Source organism: Chiloscyllium plagiosum, unplaced genomic scaffold, assembly GCF_037043375.1.
Source record: "Chiloscyllium plagiosum isolate Xiang-an unplaced genomic scaffold, Cpla_swu_hap1 HiC_scaffold_21, whole genome shotgun sequence".
NCBI classification, from domain to species: Eukaryota; Metazoa; Chordata; class Chondrichthyes; order Orectolobiformes; family Hemiscylliidae; genus Chiloscyllium; species Chiloscyllium plagiosum.
Window position 1 is genome coordinate 89,697,855 of NW_028270159.1, and position 26,230 is coordinate 89,724,084.

Genomic DNA, 26,230 nt, shown 5'->3' on the forward strand with positions numbered 1-26,230 from the left:
CTCCTCCCCACAACTCTACCTTGATTTTGTCCCTTCTCATTCTGTCACTTGTAATGGTTTGCTTGTCCCGTAATTGGCTTTGTTTATAAATATTCAATTGGTAACACAAATGGTTTACTGCTGGTGTTTTTCTGTCTAGATTAGAGTGGTGCTGGAAAAGCACAGCAGGTCAGGCAGGATCCGAGGAGCCAGAAAATCAATGTCTTGGCAAAAGCCCTTTTCCAGCACCACTCTAACCTAGGCTCTGGTTTCCAGCATCTGCAGTCCTCACTTTTGCACTGCTGGTGATTATATGTTAGCCAAAAGCAAAATGGCGTAATGATGATTTTGATGGTGGGAAGGTTGCTGTGATCACATTTCTGGGTCAGAGAAATGGGGAAAAAGAACGCTTCACAGCTCACTGAACGAGAACTGAAAAGCTTTTAAATCAAACCTCAGACAGGGAGGCAATATTTCCCTGGAGTTTGAGTAACTGGAAAGTGATGGTGTCTGGGAATAGACAGGATTTTGTTTTACAGGAGGTTGAAAGTTTTAAAACTGTTATATTCAGACATTTCAATTTATTTTCTTTAATTTTATTTGCTGTGCAAAAAACTTTTACAACATTTTAAAGCCAAAATGTACAAACCTTGTGTTAAAGATAAATGTTAAATAAAATCCATCAAACCATCCCTCACTGAAAACTGTTGTGGAGGTGCAATCTCCTGGAGAATCCCTGCTCACTTCTTCCTACCCGGGTTTCATGACTACATACATACCTGGGAGATAGCAGCAGGAGGCCATTCAGCCTTTTAATCCTGCTCCACCATTCAATGGGAAACAGCTGACCATCCAGCTCAGTCTCCTGCTCCTGCTGTGCTCCAATCCCCTTTCATGACTTTACCTCGAAGAACTATATCGAAGTCCTCCTTTGGCTTCACTGTCTTTTGTTCCAGTGATGTTGCTGTGTTACTGTGTGGGTGTAGGCAGGGGTAATGTGATTGTGCTGCCTCCTGGAGGATGTACTCAGCATCCCTCATCATCCTGCAGTAACATCAACCGGGGTTCAGCAACGAGAGATAGAGACCATTTCCAGGATATGGGCATCACTGACTCAGCCAGCATTTATTCCTCATCTCTAGTTACCCTTGAGAACACGGTAGTGAGCTGCTGTCTTGAACCACTCGCAGTCCATTTGGTGCAGAGAGACCGACAATGCTGGGAGGGAGAGGGTTGCAGGATTTTGGCCCAGTGATTCTCTATCTTTGGTTCTTCAAATATTGTTAAATTTAATCACCAGTCTGCAAATCTTCACCATCTCGCACCCTGTATAAAGGAATATGTACAGATTAGAAATTCAGAACAGATAATTCTAATTTCTCTGGTATATTTTTCCCCTTTGTTCCCCCAAAGCTGTAACCGTCCAGCCCACTTACTCTCTCCCACCATTCTGACTCTGCTGTCCCCTAATGTACACCCTCCCCATTCTCATGGAGTAACTGATAAACAGATCCATGCCACCACTTTCCGTCCCTGGTTAGACTCTGCACCCTTTCTGGGTTCACTTCCTTTCCCTTCAGTTGCTGCAAGTGAATAATGTAACAGCAGAATGAAACAAAAGGAAACAGACAGGGAGGTGGCAGATCCTGGACAGAAGAGGAATCTTTAGTCTGGGAGAATGGGTCAGATCCTTCTTTGTTTCTCAGATGTCGATTCCCAGCATTACAACAAGTTGGGGATGGAACTTGGTTCCACGTGAGTGTGATGGCACTTTGACCCCACACCCCCTCCAACTGATGAATACTATAAGCAGATGTGCCCCTTCTCCACCCAATCAGTGTGAATGCTTTCTGCTGGTTACCCAAAACACATGCTCCAAAACCCATCCACATTCTGTACATGTACAGTACCAGGTTTCCCTGCACACATGTGATCCCTGCCTCAGGGATTGTGGGAGTTATAGTCCCCATGAAGCCTCTGGAGACCTGTTGCTGGAAAGTGAATGAAAAGTGTGGGGTGGAGGGTGTTGTGTATCCGATCCCCATTCAGACACACAGGACATGTGGGTTGTCACTGGGTTTTACTGAGACATCCGCTTAGAAAACTCGATTTCTGATGTAAGGAATATACATTCAGCCAATTGCGGGGTGGGGAGGTTAATAAGAGGCAGCAAATTTTAAGAGAGGTGGCTCAGTGGCTAGCACTGCTGCCTCACAGCGTCAGAGACCCGGGTTTGATTCCAGCCTTAGACAACTGTGTGGAGTTTACACATTCTCCCTATGTCTGCGTGGGTTCTCTCTGGGTGTTCCGGTTTCTTTCCACAGTCCTTAGATGTGCAAGTTTGATGGATTGGCCATGCTAAATTGCCTACAGGGTCCACGCATGTGCCAGTTAGACAATTAACAACAGGAAATGCAGGGTTACAGGGAATGGATGGGTCTGAATGGGATGCTCACTATAGGGTTGGCGTGGACTCGATGGATGAATACCCTGTTTCTGCACTATAGGAATTCTATTCTATTCTCATGAAGAAGAATGTACCTATCTCAACGTGTTCTGAATTTGTGGAATTCCCTATTCAAAATGCAGTGGATGCCAGGGCAATGAGCAAACTTAATGAAAAGATACAGATGTTTAATTTGCAATGAGTTGAAGGGTGAGAGCGCGCAGGCGGGAAAATCCAGCTGAGAGCAAGGTGAGCTCAATCATCACCGTATTAAATGGTGGAGATGGTTCGAAGGGCTGCATTGACTCTCCTGTGCCCAGTGCTTATCTTCTTACGGTAATAATTGGAAAGCTGAATCCAAACATCACCACCTTCAGAAAATGCAGGATACTCAGATGGATTAGCATTCCAAACTTAGATAGTGAGGAAGCGAGTAGGAGATAATGATTTTGCAATTTTACACTGAGGGGACACAGTGATTTATGGTTTTCGACTGTGTAAGACATTCACACCGTCCAGAATACTCTGTTGTGAATATCTATCCTGTACTTTACTACAAAGCCAAGGTCTCTGACAATGAAACCCAAAACACCGCCTCCCCACGTAATCTGATAAAAGACTTGAGAAGTCTGGTTGAATTTAGAACACAGATGGAAAACGGGAAGATTAAATCCAATCCCAAGATCCTGTGCTTAAACAAAGGAGACGACAATAGGATGAGGCAGGATTTGGCTAATATAGACTGGAAGCAAAGACTTTAGGGTGGGACAGTTGACAGACAGTGGAGGAATATCAAAGAATTTTTCAAACTGCTCAGCGAAAACATATATCAGTGAAAAGGAAGGACTGTAGGAAAAGGAGTAATCTGCCGTGGGTGGGTAAGGAAATAATGGAGTCTGTCAAATTGAAATAGAAGGCATACAAATTGGTAAAAACCAAGGAGAAACCAGGCGATTAGAAAAACTTCAAAGATCAACAGAAAGCTTGATGGGATTCGGGATAAAATGTAATGAGTAGCTATCTCCAGGGACAGAATAGCAGTTTACACTGCTGGAGGGGAACCTATTGTTTGGGGAACATATGACCTCTGTAATTGTTGAAGCACTTAACTGTTACCATAGAGATAATCCTGATCAAGTTAAAAATCACAGCACACTCCAAAAACTTGTATTTACAAATAAACCTGTTGGACTATAACCTAGTGTTGTGTGGTTTTTAACTTTGTTGATCCCACCTCAACCCCGGCTCCTCCAAATCAGAATCCTGATAGACAGCCCCACTGAAACTGAAGCGCCTGTCAGGCACTTGAGGGAGCCAAAGGGGCGTGGGGGGAGGGGTATGTGGTTTAACCACAAAGTGCTGAACAGAACTAGACTTTTTAAACTGCTGTTGCCATGGAGAGATAGTCTCTATTCAAAGTCACAAACCACAAAGGTAGAAGAATGGGAGCCGTACACCGGACAGGCGGGGAGTTACCTGATGCTGTCTGGAGGCATTTTGCACGTAAAATATCCAGGTAACTACCATGTCTCATCAATAAAGACTCAAAGAAGACCTCTCAGAGTTCTGTGCCTATTTATTCCTACTCAGCAGGGTTCAGGAATATGAGGACACAGCAGTCAGACTTCACAGTGGAGGATATGAAGAACATGCCAGGAATTGGCATGAATAAGGAGACTGAGGAAGGTGAGGACCTATAAATAACCGTTATCATGAAAGAGTTAGAGCTGGGCAACCTAATAGAGCTAAAGGTAGTCAAGTCTCTTTGCCCTGATGGAATACATCCCAAGATACCAACAGAGTTAGGGGGAGAAATAGCAAATGCACTTAGTCATAGAATCCTACAGCATAGACAGGCACTTTGGCCCAAACTGGCCCATGCCGATCAGAATGTCCATCCACGCTAACCCTATTTCCATGCACTTAGCTCATCTGCTTCTGAAACTTTCCTATCCATGTATTTGTCCAAATGCCCTTTAGATGTTGTTAACAGACCCGCCTCAACGACTTCCACTGGCAGTTCATTCCATATACATACCACCCTCTGTGTAGAACAGTTGCCCCTCAGGGTACCCTTTTAGTCTTTCTCCTCTAACCTTAAACTGATACCCTTCAGTCCTTATTCCCTGGGAAAAAGACTGAGTGCATTCACCTTACCCATGCCTCTCATGATCTTATACACATCGTTAATGTATTCCCCCTCGGTTTCCTCTGCTCTAAACAAAAAAGTCCTCGCTTGTCTAACCTCTCCCTGTAACTCAGACGCCTGAGATCTGGCATCATCCTTGTAAATTTCTTCTGCACCCTTCCAGTTTCATAACTGAAACCTACACTGCATCCATCACATTTCCAGTGTTTCCCCATGGCACTGGAACCGACGTGACAACACCAATGGATTATAATCCATGATCGATAATTAACTCCGTTACAACAATTCCATTTTCACAGCTTTTTCCATGATGCAGGAATCCTTTTGTCTTTCTGGTTTCATGGTAAATTGTCCTCATACAAAACCAATCTGGGGCTTAACTGTTCCTGGGAAATGTGCCATGATTTTTTAGACTTTCAAAAACCAAATGAAATTTCTCTCCACAGTCCCCACGCTAACATGGACTTCGCTGTCTCAGTACTTTTTCCAGTCACGCTGACATTTGTGCTATTCGTCCACAGGCAGAATGCACACCTTTCGTTCCAGATGAAAAGGCCAATGATATCCAGATCGGCACGGATCAAGTAATTATCAAAACTGAACATGAAATTCAATGTGAATTTCTCAACTACAAATTCCCCCTTTCAGTACTCTACAACAGAGAAAACAAAAAGTGCTGGAGATACTCAGCAGGTCTGGCAGCATCTGAAATGGTGACAGATGCAGGAAACATTGCAGCCTGGAAGAAGTGTTTAGATGATCACACCAGGCATGTGTGCTTGATGACCGGTATGGAGAAGATGGGGGCATTGTGATGAACAGTTTTATACCAGAGACTCTGACCCCATTTTATTCCGTGTTTCTCTGAGATTCCCTCTTTTCAGAAGCAGGTAGGAGTGGGAAGCAGTGGAGAATGTAAATGATGTGTGACCTTCCTAGTGAGAGGATTCGAGTACCGGAGCAGGGATCCCTTTCTGGAAGAGCCTTGGCGAGACCACACCTGGAGTACTGTGTGTACCTTTGTTCCCCTTTCCCAAGGAGAGCTATCCTGGTTACTGAGAGAGAGTAAAGGAGGGTCACCAGCCTGAGTCCTGGGAAGTGGAGATAGTTAAGGGCTGCAGATGCTGGAAGTCAGAGTTTATACAATGTTGATCTGGGGAAGTGCAGCAGGTCAGGCAGCATCAGAGGGGCAGGAAAGTTGATGCTTTGGGTCAGGACAGTTTGTCAGTCCGGATGACTAGTCCTGACCCGAAACATCAATTTTCCAGCCCCATCGTATCCATGCTGGTCATCAAACGCCTATTTATTCTAGTCCCACGTTCTTGCACTCAGTGTAACATCTTGGTGTGATCATCTAAACACTTCTTCAAGGCTGCAATGTTTCCTGCATCTGTCACCATTTCAGATGCTGACAGACTTGCTGAGGATGTCCAGCAATTTATGTTCTTATTGCAGATTTCCACCATTTTGCTGAAGCACATAGAGTCATAGACATGTATACAGCTCCATATTTTGTTAACTCACATTTCTGAGATGGCAGGACTGATGGCTGAAGAGGGACTCAATCCTCGTTTAATCCTCCTTTTCTTTGGCTTTCTGAGCTGCTGACTACATCACTAATATTCTACCTCCCATTCCCTGACCTGAATCTGACCCATCTAAGCCGACACTTTAGTTCCCAACCCCCTGCCAGACTAGTTAAAACCTCACCAATGGAACTGCAAAAGCCCCCATCAGATTTGTCTCAGCTCTGCCCAGGGGTAACCGGTCAGGCTGGTATAGGACCCACCCAGAAACAGTCCCAGTGCCTGAAGAATCTAAACCTTTCTCTGGTACACCATTTCCCCAGCCACATATCCAGCGGATCTACCCTCTTATTCCTGCTCTCACGAGCACATGGCACTGGGAGTAAGTCTGACCTTATTACATTTCAGGATCTACATTTTAATGCATCTCTGCTCTCCCTATATCTAGCTTTCCGGCCCTCATCCCCCTGTTTAGCGATGTCGTTGGTATCTGTGTGTTCCACCACCATGGGCTGTTTAACTCCAGCTCCAGAAAGTCCTGCAGCCGCCCCATGATATTGCGGATCCTAGCTTTATGGAGGTAACATACCATCCTGGATTCATGTCTGTGGTCACAGCAGTGCCCGCCCTAACCCTGAGCATTGAATCCCCTGTCACTATAGCCGTGTTTCCTCTCTTTCCTCCCACTCTGTGCAGCGGAGCTCTCTGTGGTGGCATGACCCTGACTGGTGCTGATTTCCCGAGAAGCTACCCCACCCATTCCCACCCTTACAGAATCCCAAGCGGGATACAGTATCTGTATGAGAAGGGGATGACCACTGGGGACTCGTGCACCCCCTTCCTGAGCCTTTTACTTGATCTGATGGTCACCCATTCCCTTTCTGCTTGTGTAGCCCTCACCTGCAGTGTGACTAACTCACTAAACATGCTGTCCATAACATTCTCAGATTCTCCGCAGTGAGTCCACTCACAGCTCCAGGTCTGAAAAGCAGTTTCCCAGTAACTGCAGATGAACACACTTGCAGCACACATAGCCGTCAGGGACACTGGAAGCGTCCCTTATTTCCCACACTGTACAAGAGGACCACACCACGGGTCTGAGGTGCCCTATCACAACATCTCTCTACATTCATCTCGTTACTCCCATTAAGAAAATTTAAATGAGTGAGCAACCTTCCTTCACTTCAAACATGTACATTATAATAAAAAAAATCTTCACTTCAGCAGATATGTCATACTTTAAAAACTTAAATACTCCACAGGTATCACTGAGAAATTGGCTGTTCCCATTGGGACCACGTGAATTACTGAACGGCCTGGACTAAACTTGAGTTTCAGCTTCACCTTCTCCCAGTCTCACCTCACTCTGTTTACACCCAACTCCAAAACACTCTCATTGAGCCAAGCAGCACTCTCAGTACAGCCTTGTCATTTTCAATATCTGCTCATACCTACACTGCCCTCAGCCTCCTGTACTGTTCTAATGCATCTCAATGGGAGCTCAGGAACAGCATCTCATCTTTCAGTTCAGCCCTTTGTAACCCCAGAGTCAACATGGACTTCAGCAGTTTCTGGATGAACAGACAGTTGTCAGAATCTGGAATGTTCCACCTGAAATGGTGCTGGAATTTGAGTCCACAAGGAAATTCAATGAGAAGCTTGCAGGGAATTGGAAGTAGAGGGTTTACAGGTTAACATCATGAAATGGGTGACTGGGACTAAAACTGGCATTTGGATAAATCTGTGCTCTCTCTCAGGCCAATATCTCCTTCCACAGCTGCAGGGCCAAGAATTGAACACATACCCAAAGGGTGATCTGACCATGAACTTGAACATCTTTCTGCTTTTTGCTTGACAAAACTATTGGTGATATTTTCCCAGACTGAACAAACCTTTCTCGTTCCACAGTTATATGCCAATGATATTCAGATCGTGATGACTCCGTGGACTGTAGAAACTTGTTTTTGAGATCCCAGTCTCAATTATTCTCAATTAATATCCTATAAAATGAATTCGCAAAACAAAGCTCACAATCAGTGCAAGATGAATAGTGAAGGCGAACACTTCTCTTGGAATGTGTTTGATGTGTAAACACTCCTCTTGAAATCACCCCGCCCCCCAAAAAGAGGACATGTGCATGCGCCTTGCTGTACCTTGCCCCAAATAAAGATGGCGACCATAACCCAGGACCTCTCACTGCCTGAGGCCCACAGCTGTTTTCCCCTTTGCTGCAAATGTGGGACCAAGATTTTCTAATTCAGATTAACAACCTGCACAGAGTATGACTAAACCCTCCCAGTCTACATGGATACATCTCATCCGGTTTCTGCTCCCACTCTCCCCTTTCTGCCTCCTGCAAACACCAAGGGTCATCACGGGTTCTGTGACCCTTCATTAGAACCGAAAACAGCTGGGAAAAGTAGAATCCCTATAGCGTGGAAACGGGCTCTTCGGCCCAACAATTACACACCCACCTTCCGAAGTTCATTTCACCCAGACCCATTCCCCTCCCTATTACTCTCCATTTCCCCAGACTAATGCACATCCCTGAACACTACGGGAAATTTAGCTGGGCCAATTCACTGAACCTGCACATCTTTGGACTACAGGAGATAGGGGTTAAAGAGTAAATAATAGGTGGGGACAGAGTGCAAAGAGAGACAGGAACATTTGTAAAGACAAAGGAGTGAATAACGATCTGGTGGGAGGGTGGAAAGCTGTTAGTGGAGGAGACAGGAACCTGGTAGCATCTGAGTGGCGGTGGTGGAAATGGTGACTGAGGAGTTACATTGTGCCTGCAAAAAGGTCCCGGAGCTTCAAGTTGCCTGTCACTTTAACACACAAGACTGTTCCCTGTCCAACATCTCTGTCTCATGCTTACTGCGGTGTTCCAGTGAAGCTTGATACAAGCTGGCAGAACACTCCAGAACATACCAAATGGCCTCCTATTTCAAGGACTGCAATTTCCCCTCCCATGTGGTCAACAATGCCCTCCAGTGTATCTCCTCCCCTTCCCACACCACTGCCCTTGAACCCCACCCTTCCAACCCCAACAAGGATGGGATCCCCCCACTCCTCACCTTCCACCCAGATACAACACATCATCCTCTGCCATTTCCACCACCTACAATCAGACCCCACTAGAGATAGGTTTCCCTCCCCTCCCCTTTCAGCATTCCACAGAGACCATTCCCTCTGTGACTTCCTCGTTAGGTCCACGCTCCCCAGAACCCATCCTCCACACCCAGCACCTTCGCTTGCCACTGCAAGTAGTGTAAAACCTGTGCCCACACCTCCCCCTCACCTCCATCCAAGGCACCAAAGGATACTCCCACATCCAGCAGAGAATTCCCTGCCCACCCAAACACCTCAACTATGGTGTCCTTTGCTCTCAACGTGGTCTCCTCTACACTGGGGAGTCAGGACCCCAACTTGTGGAATATTTCAGGGAATATTTCTGGGGCACATGCACCAACCAACCCCACCACCTTGTGGCCGACCACTTCAGCTACATCCCCTCCGCCGCCACACTGCCAAGGACATGCAAGTCCTGGGTGTCCTCCACCCCCAAATCCAAGCCACCCCACGCCTGGAGGAAGAACACCTCATCCTCGACCTTGGAACCTTTCAACCACACGGCATCAAGGTTTCCTCATCTCCTCTCCCCCACCTTATCACAGATTCAACCCTCCAACTCGGCACTGGCCTCCTGAACTGTCCCACCTGTCCATCTTCCTTCCCAATTATCCATTCCACCCTCTCACCACTACCCCATCTACATCTACCTAGTCTCTTCGTAGCTCCCTTCCCCCCCAACCCCAAACACCCCTCCCTATTTATCTCTCAGCCCTCTTCTCCCACCTCCCACATTTCTGATGAAGTGCTTACATGCCCAATATGTCAATTCTCCTGCTCCTTGGATGCTGCCTGACCTGCTGTGCTTTTCCAGCACCACAAGCTGGAAGAACAACACCTCATCTCGCAGTCGGGGACCCTACAATCCTCTGGTTTCAACATCAAATTCAATAATTTTAGGTCCTGAACTCTCCCACGTCCTAGTGTCTTTGCCCCTTACTCCACACACCAGGCCTTGTTATTACATAGCCTGGCATTACACACTACCTATGGTTAGCCACTAACAGTCCCCATAAACAGCTATTCACCCTCCCCCTCAGATCGTTATCCACTCTTTTTGTCCAATTGTTCTTATCTCTCTCTTTGGACTCTATTCCCCCCCTATATTTACTCCTTAACCCCTTCTGCATAAAAAACAACATTTTTTCTCAGTAGCATCAGTTCCTGAGGATGTGTCACCGAATCCAAATTGCGAACAGATTTCAATTCACAGATGCTGCCAGATCTGCTGAGCTTTTCCAGTACTTTCAGTTGTTGTGTGTGATTTACAGCATCCACAGTTCTTTCAATTTACCCGGAGTATCTAATTCAGGTCTAGCAGACTGAAACAGTGTTTATCAACCTTCCCAGTCCACACCACCTCCATCTCTCTCCCAGTCTCTGCTGTCTCTCCCACTCCTTCACATTCAGTTCCCCCTCACAGTGACACTGCGCCTGCAAAGCTGATGGTCATGTGTTGGCCTGCTGGACCCACCCCTCATTCACTCCCATTGGCTGGAGGATCACGCCAACTCTCCTATTGGTCTGAAGCTGTGTCAATCAGCCAGGCCCCATTGTGACCTGAGTGGTGGGATCCTCCCAGGTGCATCAGAGGCTGAGGGGTGACCTCACAGAGGTTTATAAAATCAGGAGGGGCATGGGTAGGATAAATAGACAAGGTCGTTTCCCTGGGGTGGGTGAGTCCAGAATGAGAGGGCATGGGTTTAAGATGAGAGGGGAAGAATTTAAAATGGATCAGAGGGGCAATTTTTTTTCCCACCGAGGTTGGTGCGTGTATGGAATCTTCTGTCGGGAAGTGGAGGATGTTGGTACAATTATACCATTTGGCATCTGGATGGGTATATGAATAGGAAGGGTGTATGTGCCAAGTGCTGGCAAATGGGACTTAGATTAGGTTGGGATATCTGGTCAGCATGGACCAGTTTAACCAAAGGGTGTATTTTCATGCTGTACATCTCTACGGCTCTGCCCTGTGATGAGCTTCATCATTCACAGTGAATGAGGCAGTATCACAGAGCACAGGGGCTGGGAGCTATTCAGCCCATTGGGGCTGTACTCTCTCCCTCTGGAGATAGTGCCAGTCAGTTCCAACTCACCTCCCATTTGGACATAGCCTTCCAAATCCTTCCTTAAAAAGTTAAATTTCAAATTTGTTTTGACAATAGCTACTGAATCTGCATTCAGCTGTCTTTCAAACTGTTCCAGATGCTCAGAACTTAGTGAGTAAAATAATCTTCACATCGTTAACCTGCATTATTTGCCAGTTACCTGAAAGTAGTTACTAAAAATTGTGACGTTAAAAATTTCTCACTCTGTCTCTCTATAAATGAAATATCCTGGAAACAAATCAACTCCTGGTCAAAATCACTGCTTAACCTTCTCAGCTCCAAGGAGAATTGTCTGACCTTCTGCTAACGCTCCATAAAAGAGAAACCCATCTTAATTTTAATTTATTAGTGTCGAAGAGATGGACAACACAGAAACAAACCCTTCAGTCCAAATTGTCCATGCCGACCAGATATCCTAAATTAATCTCGTCCCATATGCCAGTACTTGGCCCATAACCTTCTAAACCTTTCCCAATCACATATCCAATGAGATGCCTTTTAAATGTTGGAACTATACCAGCCTCCACACTTTCTCTGGCAGCTTATTCCATACACGTATCACGTTCAGCTTGAAACTTTGCCCCTAATATCCCTTTTCAATCTTTTCCCTCACGCCTGTGCTTTCTAGTTTTGGACTCACTTAAACAGGAATAAGACCCGAGCTGTTTACCTTATCCATGCCCCTCACGATTTTATCAACCTCTATGGTCACCCCTCAGCATCCGATTCTCCAGTGAAAACAGCCTCAGCCTATTCAGCCTCTCCCTATAGCTCAATCCCTCAACCCTGGAAACATCTTTGCACATCTTTTCTGAATCCTTTCAAGTTTCACAATATCATTCCGATAGTGGGGAGACCAGGACTGAAAGCAGAATTCCAGAAGTGACTGAATCAATGTCCTGTACAGCCGCAAAATGACATCACAACTCCTGTACTCAATGCACTGACCGATAAAGGCAAGAATACTAAACACTTCTTCACTACCCTGCCTATGATTCCACTTTCAAGGAACTATGAACCTGCACTCCAAGATCTCTTAGTTCAGCAACACTGCCCAGGACCTTCCCATTAAGTGTAGAAGTCCGGCCCTGATTTGCTTTTCCAAAATGCAGAACCTCACATTTATCAAAATTAAACTTCATTTGCCACTCCTCAGCCCATTTGATCGGAGTCTCATTGTACTCTGAGGTACTTTACTGTCCACTGCACCTCATATTTTGGTGTCTACTGTAAACCTACTAACCATAGCTCCTATATTCACATGGAAATCATTGATATAAATGACAAAAAGCAATGGACCCAACACCCAGCCTGACAGCATTTTGCTCACCACAGGCTTCCAGTCCTAAAAGCACCCTCCACCAAGACACTGACTGCTCAGCAAGGTTAGAGCTCATGGAATACAGGGAGAACTAGCCAATTGGGATCCAGAACTCGCTCAAAGGCAGAAGACAGAGGGTGGTGGTGGAAGGTTGTTTTTCAGACTGGAGGCCTGTGACCAGTGGAGTGCCACAAGGGTCGGTGCTGGATCCACTACTTTTCGTCATTTATATGAATGACTTGGATGTGAACATAGCAGGCATAGTTAGTGAGATGACACCAAAGTTGGAGATGTAGTGGACAGTGAAAACAATCACCTCAGAGTACAACGGGATCTTGATCAGATGAGTGAATGAGCTGAGGAGTGGCATTTGGGGAAATCAAATCTTAGCAGGACTTATACACTTAATGGTAAGGTCCTGAGGAGTGTTACTGAACAAAGAGACCTTGGAGTGCGGGTTCATCGCTCCTTGAAAGTGTAGCCACAGGTAGATAGGATAGTGAAGGCGGCATATGGTTAGAACATTAAGTACAGGAGTTGGGAGGTCATGTTGTGGCTGTACAGGGCATTGGTGAGGCCACTATTGGAATATTGCGTACAAATCTGGTCTCCTTCCTATCGGAAGGATGTTGTGAAACTTGAAAGGGTTCAGAAAAGATTTACAAGAAAGTTACCAGGATTGGAGGATTTCAGCATAGCTGGGGGTTGAATAGATTTTGAATAGACTGGGGCTATTTTCCCTGGAGCGTCGGAAGCTGAGAGGTGAGTTTATAGAGGTATATAAAATCATGAGGGGCATGGATAGGATAAATAGACAAAGTCTCTTCCCTGGGGTGGTGGAGCCCAGCACTAGAGGGCATAGGTTTAGGGTGAGAGGGGAAAGACTTTAAAGAGACTTGTGGGGCAACGTTTTCACAGAGGGTGGTACGTGTATGGAATGAGCTGCCAGAGGAAGTGGTGGAGGTTGGACGAATGCAACATTTATAAGGCATCTTATTGGGTATATGAATAGGAAGGATATGGGCCGGGTGCAGGCAGGTGGGTCTACATTGCGTTGGGATATCTGGTCAGCATGTACTGGTTGGACCGAAGGGTCTCTGCTTCTGTGTTGTACATCTATGACTCTTTGATCTTCCAAACAATTTTGTATCCAAATAGCTAGTTCCGCCTGTATTCTATGGTGTTGAACTTGCTAACCAGCCTGTTATGTGGAACTTTGTGTCTTTCTCAAGTCCAAGTTAATGACTTCCATGCACAAAGCCATGCTGACTATCCCTAATCTTTTCTTGCCTTTCCAATGACATGTAAATCCTGTCCCTGAGAATCCCTTCCAACAACTTGCCTGCCACTGACTTCAGGCTCACCGGTCTATAGTTCCCTGGCTTTTCCTTACTACCTTTCTCAAATAATGATTTGGAGATGCCAGTGTTGGACTGGGGTGTACAAAGTTAGAAATCACACAACACCAGGTTATAGTCCAAACGGTTTAAATGGAAGCACACTTCCAAATAAACCTGTTTGACTATAACCTGGTGTGTGATTTTTAACTTTCTCAAATAATGGCACCCATCTTCCAGCACCTTGTCTGTGGCAATTGATGATACAAATATCTCAGCGAGGGGCCCAGCAATCACTTCCCTGGCTTCCCACAAAGTTCTGGGATACGCCTGCTCAGATTCCTGGGATTTATCCACCTTTCTGCTTTTTAAGACATCCAGTAGCTCCTCCACTGTAATATGAACAATTGCCAAATTATCACTATTTATTTCTCCAAACTCTCTAGCTTCCATATCATTTTTCAGTAAAAACTGATGTGAAATACTTACAGAATCTCTCCCACCGCCTGCGGTTCCATAGACAGCCTTACTGATTTTTGAGGGTTGCTATTCTCTGCCTGGTTACTCTTTTGTCCAGCCATCCCTTTCCCTGGAAATAACCTCCCGCAAACAAATTTTGCAAGTTCTTACTTACCTTGTGCCATCGAAATTGTCCAATTTAGAAGGCTACCTATTAGATCTGGTCTATTATTTTCTGTAACTATTTTAAAGCTAGTAGAATTATCAGAGAATCCAGACAGCGTGGAAGCGGGCCATTCAGCCCATCACATCCACACTGAACATCAGAGCCTTCTACCCTACCCCTATAACGTTGCAATTCCAATGAGCAATCCACCTGGCCAGCACATCCCTGAACACTATGGGCAATTCAGCCTGGATAACCCACCCATCCTACACATCTTTGGGAGGAAACCAGAGCAACCAGACGAAACCCAAGCAGACAACCACAACAAGGTGATCATCCCTTTCTTATTTCCCAATTCTATCCAAGTAACTTCACTGGAAATACTCCCAATATCCTCCCTGAGCACAACTATAAAGGTATCCCTAATCCAAAACGCCATTCTGCCTCCTCTCGTCCCCCTTTCTATCCTTCCCATTGCACCCTAGAACATTAAGCTGCCAGTCCTATCCATCACTGAGCCACGTTTCTGTAATATCCATGATATCCCCGTCCCATGTTCAAAACCATATCCTCAGCTCATCTGCCTTCCCTGACGGGCCTCTTGCACTGAAATAAATGCAGTGAAACTGCTCTGTCCCACCTCGTTCTGTGCCTTGCCCTTGCCTGCCTTGACTGTCTAACTTCTCAACTGTATCAGCCTCAGACATACCTCTTCTCTCACTATCTCTTTAGGTTTACCCCCCACTCCCTCACTGGTTTAATGCCTCCTGAGTAGCACTAGCAAATCTCCCTTCCTGGGTATTAGACACCTTCGAATTCAGGTACAATCCATCCTTCTTATGCACGTCAATTCTACCCCAGCAGAGATTCCAATGATCCAAACATGGCAATCCTTCTCCCCTGCACCAGATCCTTACCCACACATTCATCTGCTCTATCCTGCTGTTCCTACTCTCACTAGCATGCGGCACAAAGAGTAATCCAGATATTACTACCCACGAAGACCTACTTTTTATCCTCCAGGATAATTTGCTATATTCTCTCGTCAGAACCTCATCCTTTCCTCTTCCGATGTCATTGGTACTAATGTATAATGAGCTCCCACTGATCATACTCCCTTTTGAGAATACTCTGCTCCCTCTCCGAGACATCCTTGTCCCTGGCACCAGGGAGGTACCACCCATTCTGATGTCTCACTGTCAGCTGCAGAAACGGCAGTCTGTGCCTTATACCAGAAAATCTCCTATCACCATCGATCACCAGGAACCTCATATACCTCACATTACATTGGAGCCAGTCTCTGTACCAGTACCTTGCTTGTCAGTGCGATATGCCCCTGAGAGGGTGACCTCCGACGCTTTCCGAAACAGTGTACTTGTTTGAGATCAATCAGCCGGGCCCCATTGTGAGGTAAGTGGTGGGATCCTCTCTCTCTCTGCCCTGTGATGAGCTTCATCATTCACAGTGAATGGGGCAGTATCACAGAGCACAGGGGCTGGGGGCTATTCAGCCCATTGGGACTGCACTCTCTCCCTCTGGAGATGCTGCAAATCTGTCCCAACTCCCCTCTCACTTGCCCAAAGCCCACTAAGTCCTTCCTTAAAAAGTAAAATTATAAATCTGTTTGCGAACACCTGCTGAATCTGTGTCCAGCTGCCGTTCAGCCTATTCCAGGTGCGCAGAACTTACTGAGTGAAATAATGTTCCCATTTTCACTCTGCATTATTTGCCAGTTACCTGAAAGTAGTTACGAAAAATTGTGATCGTGCTAACAATTCCTCTCTCTCTGCAAATTAATTGTTTGGAAACAAATCTGCACCTGGTCCAAATCACTGCTTAACCGTCTCAGCTCCAAGGACAATTATCTGTGCTTCTGCTCGCTCTCCACAAAAGAGGAACACATCTTAATTTATTAGTGTCATAGAGATGGACAGCACAGAAACAGACCTTCGGTCCAATTCGTTCATGCCAACTCGGGATCCTAAACTACTGGAGTCCCATTTGCCAGCTATTGGGCCCTATCCCTCAAAACCCATCCCATTCATGGATGCCTTTCAAATGTTGTAATGGTATCAGTCTCCACTACTTCATCTGGCAGCTCATTCCACACACACACACCACACCACTTGCCCCTTAGATCCCTTTTAAATCTTTGCCCTCTCAACTTAAGCCCATGTGCTCTTGTTTTGGGCCCACCTCACCTGGGGGGGAAAGACCCCGGCTGTTCACCGTATCCATGCCCCTCATGATTTATAAATCTCCATAAAGTCACCTCTGTCTTTGACTCTTCAGGGAAAATAGCCCCAGTCTCTCCCTGTAGCCCAAATCCTTCAACCCTGGCAATGTTTTTGCAAATCTTGTCTGACTCCTTTCAAATTTCATAACATCCTTCCCAGAACAGGGATATTCGAACTGAAAGCAGAATTCCTGAAATGGCTTAATCAATGTCCTGTGAAGCCACAATATGACGTCCCAGCTTCCATATTCAATGCATTGACTAATAAATATAAGCATACCATACACCACCTTCACTAGTCTGCCTACCTGCGACTCTACTTTCAAGGAACAATGAACCTGAACTCCAAGGTCTCTTTGTTCAGCAACACTCCCCAGGACTTTACCATTAAGTGCATAAGTCCTGTCCTGATTTGCCTTTCCAAAATACAACAGCTCACATTTATCTAAATTGAACTCAGTCTACCACTTTTCGTTCCAATGGCCCATCTGATCAAGATCCTGTTGTATTCTGAACTAACTTTCTACACTGCCCACTACCCATCCAATTTTGGTGCCTTCTGACCATATCTCATATATTCACATCCAAGTCATTTATTGAAGGCCCCAATATCCATTGCTGCAGCACACTGCTGCTCACAGGCCTCCAGTCCACAAAACAACCCTACATCACCACTCTCTGTCTCCTACCTTCAAGCCAGTTTTGTATCCAAATGGCTCGTTCTCCCAGCATTCCATGTTATCTAACCTTGCTAACCAGTCTGCTTTGTGGAACCTTGTTCAATGCCCATGGAGACAACGTTCACAGGCTGCCATCATCAATCATCTTTGTCACTTCTTCAAGAAAAAAAAATACTCAAGTTAGTGAGACACGATTTTGCACAAACAAAGCCACTTTAACTCTTCCTAATCATTTCCAAATACACGTATATCCTGTCCCTCAGAATTCCTTCCAACAACCTTGCCTGCCACTGACTTCAGGCTCACTGTTCTCTTGTTCCATGGCCTTTCCTTACCACCTTTTTAAAAATAATGGCACCTCACCTGTCGCTATCAATGATACAAATATCTCAGGAGAGGCCCAACAATCTTAAAGGAGGACAGAGGGGGTTAGGGAGGATATTCCAGAGGTTTGTGTCCTTGGCAGCTCCAATTGTGGAGTGATGGAGGTGGGGGATAGCTGTCAACGGAGACAATTAGTGGTTAATCGTGGGTAGTGTGTAATGGCAGGCAATGTGATAACAATGTGTGTGAGTTAAGGGTTGGAGGGGTGGGGTTCAAGGGCAGTGGTGTCGGAAGTGGAGGAGATACACTGGAGGGCATTGGGGTTGACCACATGAGAGGGGAAATTGCAGTCCTTGAAATATGGTCCATTTGGGATGTTCTGGAGTGTTCTGCCAGCTTGCATCAAGCTTCACTGGAACACTGCACCTAAGCATGAGACAGATGTTGGCCAGGGAACACGCTCGTGTGTTAAAGTGGAAGGCAACCGGGAGCTCAGGGTCTTTTTTGGCCTGAGAGGGAGCACAGATTGATCCAAATTGCACTTCATTTCTTTGTAGGAACTGTCAGATTTAGTTCCAATCACCCAATTCATAATGTTAACATGTAAACTCCTTATGGACTCAAATCCTAGCAGCTTTTCAGGTGGAATGTTCCAGATTCTGATAACTCTGTTCATTGAGAAAAAGATGCCTTAAGATCCCTTTTAAATCTTTTCCCTCTCATCTTAAGCCTGTGTCCTCTAGTTCTGAACCCACAGAACCTGGGAAAAAGTCCCTGACTGCTCACCTTATCCAGATCCATCATGATTTTATAAACATTTATAAGGTCACCTCTCAGTCTCTAACTCTCCAGGAAAATAGTCCCAGCCTATTCAGCATTTCCCAATAGCTCAACCCGTCCAACCCTGGCAAAGTCCTTGCAAACCTTTTCTGAAACCTTTGAAGTTTCACAACATCATTCCGAGAACAGGGAGATTGGAACTGAAAACAGAATCGCAGAAGAGCATTAATCAATGTCCTATACAACCACAATATGACGTCACAACAGCTGCATTCAATGCATTGACCAATAACGGGGAGTGTACCAAACACTGCATTCACTACCCCGCCTACCTGTGACTCGACTTTCAAGGAACTATGAACCTGGACTCCAAGGTCTCTTTATTCAGCAATGCTCCCCAGACTTTACCATTAAGTGCACAAGTCCTGCCCTGATTTGCCTTTCCGAAATCCAACAGCTCACATTTATCTAAATTGTACTCCGTCTGCCATTCCTTGCTCCATTGGCCCATCTGGTCAAGATCCTGTTGAATTCTGAACTAACCTTCTTCACTGTCCACTACACCTCCAATTTTGGTGCCATCTGTAAACCTACTGACCATACCTTACACATTCACATCCAAGTCAATTATTTAAGGACCCAATATCGTTCCTTGTAACACATTGCTGCCCACAGGCCTCCAGTCCGCAAAGCAACCCTCCATCATTCTCTGTCTCCTACCTTCAAGGCAGTTTTGTAATGGCTTGCTCTCCCTGCATTCCATGTTATCTAACCCTGCTAACCAGTCTGCTTTGTGGAACCTTGTTGAATGTCCATATAAACAACATTCACCGCCTGGATTAATCAATTTTCTTTGTCACTTCAAAACATTCAGTCACGTTAGTGAGACACAATTGGGCACGTACAAAGCCACATTGACTCTCCCTGATCATTCATTCCTTACCTTTCCTAATAGATGGATATCCTGTCCCTCAGAATCCCTTCCAACAACTTGCCTGCCACTGACTTCAGGCTCACTGTTCTCTTGTTCCATGGCCTCTCCTTACCATCTTTTTAAAATAATGGCACCTCACCTGTCGCTATCAACGATACAATTACCTGGGGAGAGGCCCAACAATCACTTCTCAATTTCCAGAAAGTTCTGGGATACACCTGATCAGGTCCCAGGACTTTATCAACCTTGATGCCATTTAAGACATCCAGTACCACCTCCTCTGTAACATGGACACTTTTCAAGTTATCTCTGTTTATTTCTCCAAACTCTCGAGTTTCCATATCCTTCTCCAGTAAAAAATGACATGAAATATTTGCATACCTTTCCCACTCCCTGTGGTTCCATAGACAGCCTTGTTGATCTTTAAGGGGTCCTATTCTCTGGTCCAGTTAATCTTTTGTCTGTGATATATTTGTTTAATGTCTTTGGATTCTACTTAAACCAGTGCCTGAAGCTATTTCATGTCTTTTTTTTGCTCTCCTGATTTCCCTCAAGTATAAAAGCGTGATCCTGTACTCCCAATTCCTCTGCTTCTGCCATATCTGCTCCCAGGAGGAGCAATTCCACCCCAGGACATCCCAGAAATGCCTCCTACTTCAAGGACCACAATTTCCCTCTCACTTGATCAACAATGCCCTCCAATGCGTACCCTCCACTTCCTGCACCTTTATCCCACCTCTTCAACCACAAAAGATTATAACCCTGCAATCTTCACCTTCCACCCCACTAATCTCCAGATACAGTGCATTAACCTCTGTTATTTATGCTACCTAAAGTTGGATCCCACCACCACAGACATATCTCCCTCTTCACCCCTATCTGCGTTCCACAGAGACCATTCCCTCGGCAACACCCTTGTTAGGTCCACTCCCTACCACCAACCCATGCTCCACACCCTTGACCCTCCCTTGCCGCCACGGGAGATATAAAACATGCGGTCACACCTCCCTCTGACCTCTGTCCAAGACCTGAAAAGGATCTTTTCACATCAGGCAGAGATTTCTCTGCACATCCCAAAACCTCATCTACTGCATCTGGACACTATGGGAAATTTAACATGGTTCATCCAACTAACCTACACATCTTTGGACTGTGGGAGCAAACTGGAACACCCGAAGGAAACCCTCACAGACACTGGGGAGAACGTGCCAACTCCAACACAGAGTCGCCCGAGGCTGGAATCAAACCCAGGTCCCTGGTGCTAAGGAAGCAGCGCTAACCACTAAGCCACAAGATCTTTGGTGCTGATGTGCTGCCCCACTGATAACTCAGTCACTCACCCTGCCTCATTTTCGAAGTGGCAGTGATGAGGGAGTGAAATTATCGCTAGACTGTTAATCCCGAGAACCAGATAACGCTCTGGGGACGTGGGTTTGAATCCCATCACGGCAGATTTTGGAACGTGAATTCAATAAATATCTGGAAAAATTAATTTTGTGACGACAATGAATCCATTGTCAATTGTTGGGAATCCCATCTGGTTCACTCATGACCTGTAGGGAAGGAAAATGCCATCCTTACCTGGTCTGGTCTGCATGTGACTCCAGACCTATAGCAACGTGGTTGATTCTTAACTGCCCTCTGGTTAAACGAAGCAATAAATGCTGGCCGAGCCAGTGACAGCCTCATCCTGTGAATGAATAAAGAAAACAGGTCAAGTTTTGTTCCTTCTCTAGTAGTACATCCTACAAACTGAATCTGAAACGTTCTCGTACACACTGAACAAATACCTTTTCATCCAAGCCCTTAACACTACCAACATGGCCTCGGAGTGCTGTAAAGTTAAAACCCCTTATCATTGCATCCATATTATTCTTACAGATAACTGAGGTCTCCTGGTAAAATTGTGTCTCAATTCCCCGCTGACTATTGGGAGAGAGTCTATAATACAATCCCAGTAAGACGGTCATCCCTTCCTTATTTCTCAGTACCACCCAAGTAACTTGCCTGGATGTACTCTCAGGAATATCCTCCCGAAGCCCAGCTGTAATGTTATCCCTAATCAAAGACGCCACTCCCCCTGTACTGTTGCCCCCTTTCTATCGCATCTACACCCTGGAATATTAAGCTGCTAGTCCTATCCATCCCTGAGTGATGCCTCTGTAATTGCTATAATATCCCAGTGCCATGTTCAAAACCATACCCTGAGCCCATCAGCCTGACCTGTCAGGCCTCTTGTACTGAAATGAATTCAGTGTAATTGGTCCGTCCCGCTTTGTTCTGTGGCTTGCTCTTGCCTGCCTTGACAGTCTAATCTGAACAGTACCAGCCTCGGACATACCTCTTTTCTCACTATCTCTTTAGGTTTACCCCAACTCCCTCCCGAGTGGAACTAGCAAATCTCCCTGCTCATCAGGACCCCATGCTTTCCCCTTCCTATGCCATTGGTACCAATGTACAATGTCCTCCCACTGGCTATTCTCCCCTTTGAGAATATTCTGCACCCTCTCCGAGGCATCACTGACCCTAGCATCAGGGAGGCACCACCCCATTCTGATGTCTCACTGTCAGCTGCAGAAATGGCAGACTGTGCCCCTGACTAGAGTGTCCCCTATCACCATCGTTTGCGTGGAACTGGATATACCTTACATTATGTTAGAGCCAGTCTCAGTTGCAGTAACTTGGCAGTCAGTGCTATATTCCCCTGAAAATCTATTACCCCCTACATTTTCCAAAACAGTACACTTGTTTGAGCTGGGGATAACCACTCAGGGGATATTCCTGCAGTACTTGCCTACCCCTCCTAGCTTTCCTGGAGGTAACCCACCTACCTGACTGTATCTGCAGTATCCTGCAATCCTGAGACTGCCACCTCTCACACCCCTGACCCCTGTCAATTCCTCACTGCCTTTAATCACTCCTTCACCAATCCATGTGATTTGATAGGATTTGCAAAGACACTTCCTGCAGACACAATCATCAGGATCATTGAAACTCTCTCTAGACTCCAACATCCGACAGGAACAGCACACCACTCTACAACAGGCCATCTCTCCGCCTTAACAATCTACAGACCAAGACAAAGGCACAGTCTTACTGCTCGAAAAATACTGCCTGAGAATAACTTAATGCTTACGCTTTATATTTTAAACATTTTAACAACAGACCGAAAGACATGAAAAAGAAACCCTCACCTTTCTCACTATTAATATAATAAAACCGTCTAAAATTGATGTTTCAAGAGACTGAAACCCACTGAGCTGATCCCGGCTGTGAGCAGCTCACAGAGCGAGGTCTCTCTGAAGGCAGCTGTGAAATGTCACTGTTTGTTTCTCTTTTCTCCAAGCTGCATTTCCAGAGAGGTTCATACCTTCACAAGAAGTCAGCTGGGAGAGGTCACTGCTCGGTTTTATTCACTGGAGGTTGTCTTTGCTGCCCAGACCAGAATTTATTGGCCACCTTTATGTGTCTTGGAGAAATGGTGGTGAACGGCCTCCGTGAAATGTTGCAGTCCATGTACACCACAGTGATGTTTGGACAACAATCCCCCACTAGACCCACATCCCTCCCTGTCTCTGTAATCCCCCTCCAGCTTCAGAAATTGCGTGTGTGTAATTTTACCTCAAATTGTACACGGAGAATGATGGAGCTTTTTTTAAAAAATACATTGCTAAAAAGGGAGGCAAAGGCCAGATGATATTCTTGCTAGACGAGTAATATGAGCAATCTTCCGAGGATTACGGTTAGATGGTAGCATCATGGCTGATGGTGGCATCTGATATCAGTAAATTCTCTAATGAAAAGGCTCATGATGACCATGAAACTATTGTCGACTGTTAGGAAAAAACCCATCTGGTTCACTAATGCCCTTTAGGGAAGCAAACTGTCATCCTCACCCGGTCTGGCCAACATGTGACTCCAGACCCACAGCAATGTGGTTAGATCTCAACTGCCCTCAGGGTAAACATCCACATCTGAGTGAATAAACAAAAAGAGATTTATATTTAAATCGCAGAGGAAAGCTTTTTTAAAAACAAAATTGTGTTTTCAAACTTTAAAAAAAATCACCTTGGTCAGATGGCACTATAGACGCTGCAATAATCAGGGAGAATATAAGGAACAAATATACAGAGAGATCTCCGGTATACAGTCACAACAATAAGGTTATAGTAGTAGGTGATTACGATAGTGTGAAAGGTTTGGTTGGTAAAGAATGTGTTAAATGAGTTCAAGAAATGTTCTTTATCAATATTTAAATGTTCCTAACAGGAAGCAAGCAACACCTGACCTTTTCTTGTCTGATCAGACAGGGCAAGTGACGGAAGTGATAGGACGGGAACAGTTTGGGTGAGAGGTAATTGTGGGCACCATGGAGAAATATTTGTATAATCGATAACTACAGGTGAGCTGCCTGATGACTGGAGAGTGGCTAATGTTGTACCTTTGTTAATGAAGGGGTATAAGGAGCAGCCCAGGAACTGTAGACCTCAGTGGTGGGTAAGCCGTAGGAGGCGATTCAGAAGGATAGGATTTGCATGTATTTGGAGAGTTAAGGAATGATTATGGACACTCAACATGGTTACTTAACAGGGTGTCTCACAGACCTGATTGAGATTTTTAAGGTAGTCACCAAGAAGATCGATGAGGGCAGAGCGGCAGACATTGTTTATTTGGACTTTAGTAAAGCCTTTAAAAAGGTTGTGCAGGGGAGACGAAGTTGTAAAGTTCGATCCCATGGGATTCAGCAAGAGCTTGCCAACTGGATACAAAATTAGCTTAACAATAGGAGACAGTAATAGTGGAGGGTTGTTTTTCACACTGGAGGCCCGTGACCAGCAGTGTTCTCCAGGAATCGGTGCTGGGTCCATTTTTGTTTGTCATGTGTGTAGATGGTTTGAATTAGAATATACAAAGCATGGTTTGTTGTGGGTGACATCAAAAACTGTTAAGGTAGACAGTAACAAAAGGTTATCCATGAATACAGAGGGATCCTGATCAATTGGGTGAATGGGCTGAAATGTGGCAGATGGAATTTAATTTGAATAAATGTAAGATATTATATTTAATAAAACAAACATCTCCTTTAGCCTTATTAATTAATTACACTAATTAAAAGTAAGGCCTTGAGTAGTGATGTGGAACAAAGAGACCGAGGGGTTCAGGTCTTTGCAGTTTGTGTCACATGTAGACAGGGTGGTTAAGTGGGTGTTTAGCACGCTTACCTTCATTGCTCAGACCTTTAGGTATAGGAGTTGGGACACTGTCATGAGGTTATACATGATGTTGGTGAGGCCTCTTCACTGTGTTCAGTTCTGGTCCCCCTGTTAGAGGAAGGATGTTATTAAATTGGAGAAGGTTCAGAAGATGTTTCCCAGGATGTTGCCATGAATGCAGGGATTGTTTTAGAAGGAGAGGATGGATAGGCTGGGATGTCTGTCACTGGAGATTAGGAGGTTGAGGGGTGACCTTTTTTGAGGTTTATAAAAGCATGGAGTGTGTAGATAAGATGAATGGCTGCATGGGAGGGAGATTCAAGACACCGGTGCATACAGTTTGAGAAGAGATGACAAAGATTTTAAAAAGACATGAGTTTTTCTATTTTTGCACTTATGGGTTGAACTTCCAGAGGAAGTGGTAGCTGTGAATACAATTACAATACTTAAAAAGATATTTGGATAAGTACATAAATAGGAAATATTTGGAGGGATATAGGCCAAGCAGAGGCAGGTGTGATTAGTTTAGGTGGAATTATAGTCGACATGGATTGGTTAGACCACAGGGTCCGTTTCCATGATATATACCTTTCAAACTCTAACTCTCGGTGTCTTCGTGTTCACAACTCTCCCTATCACTGTCACCTCATGAAGCTTCACAACTCTTCCTTATCTCTGCTATCATAAGCATCTCTGTAACATCCTCCAATCACACAATCCTCCCTATCTCTGTAATCTCGATCCCCACAAATCTCTCTGCTAAGTGCCTTTCTGTAATTCCAGCCTTGAGGATAGCCCATTTTTAACTCAGATTCCTGCACCCTGAGCTCCAGAATTTCCTACTAAACCTCTCTGCTCATTTGCCTTCCCAAAACATTAACCAATCATCTATCATCTATTCTAATATCAAAAAGGTATTAGATGATCGCAGCGGGCATGTGTGCTTGATGACCAATATGGAGAAGATGGGGGCATTGTGTTCAACAGTTTAATATCAGAGACTCTGACCCCATTTTATTCCGTGTTTCTAGTGATTCCCTTTTTTTGAAGCAGACATGAGTGAGAAGCAGTGGAGAATGTAAATGATACACAGTCTGCATCGTGAGAGGATTCCACCACCACTGGCTGTTTACCCTCCAGCTCCACAATGTCCAATAACCAATCCATGCTATCACGGATCCTGGCACCAGGGAGGTAACATACTATCCTGGATTCATGTCTGTGGCCACAGAAGTGCCTGTCTGTACCCCTGACTATTGAATCCCCGTCACTCTCTTTCCTCCTGTTCTTTGCAGAATCCGAAGCTGGATACAGTATCTGTTTGATAACGGGATGATCACTGGGAACTCCTGCATTTCCTTCCTGAGCCTTTTACTTGATCTGATAGTCATCCATTCCCTTTCCTAACTCACTGAACGTGGTGTCCATAACATCCTC

At 45.2% G+C, this 26,230-nt stretch overlaps 1 long non-coding RNA gene across 3 annotated transcripts in view; it reads right to left on the reverse strand.

Annotated features, from left to right (window-relative positions):
* Positions 1 to 573: 573 nt before the first annotated feature.
* The window catches only part of LOC148146491 (uncharacterized), a 43,822-nt gene continuing 18,165 nt past the window's right edge, over positions 574 to 26,230 (reverse strand). For 2 of the 3 annotated variants that reach the window (XR_015760840.1, XR_015760839.1), the window contains 3 exons: positions 24,803 to 24,901; positions 21,162 to 21,270; positions 574 to 1,305 (listed from right to left, as the gene is read on the reverse strand). This is a non-coding gene — a long non-coding RNA (uncharacterized LOC148146491). Of the gene's footprint in view, positions 1,306 to 8,051; positions 8,101 to 21,161; positions 21,271 to 24,802; positions 24,902 to 26,230 lie in introns of those variants that run through there. The other variant, XR_015760841.1, reaches the window with a different exon arrangement.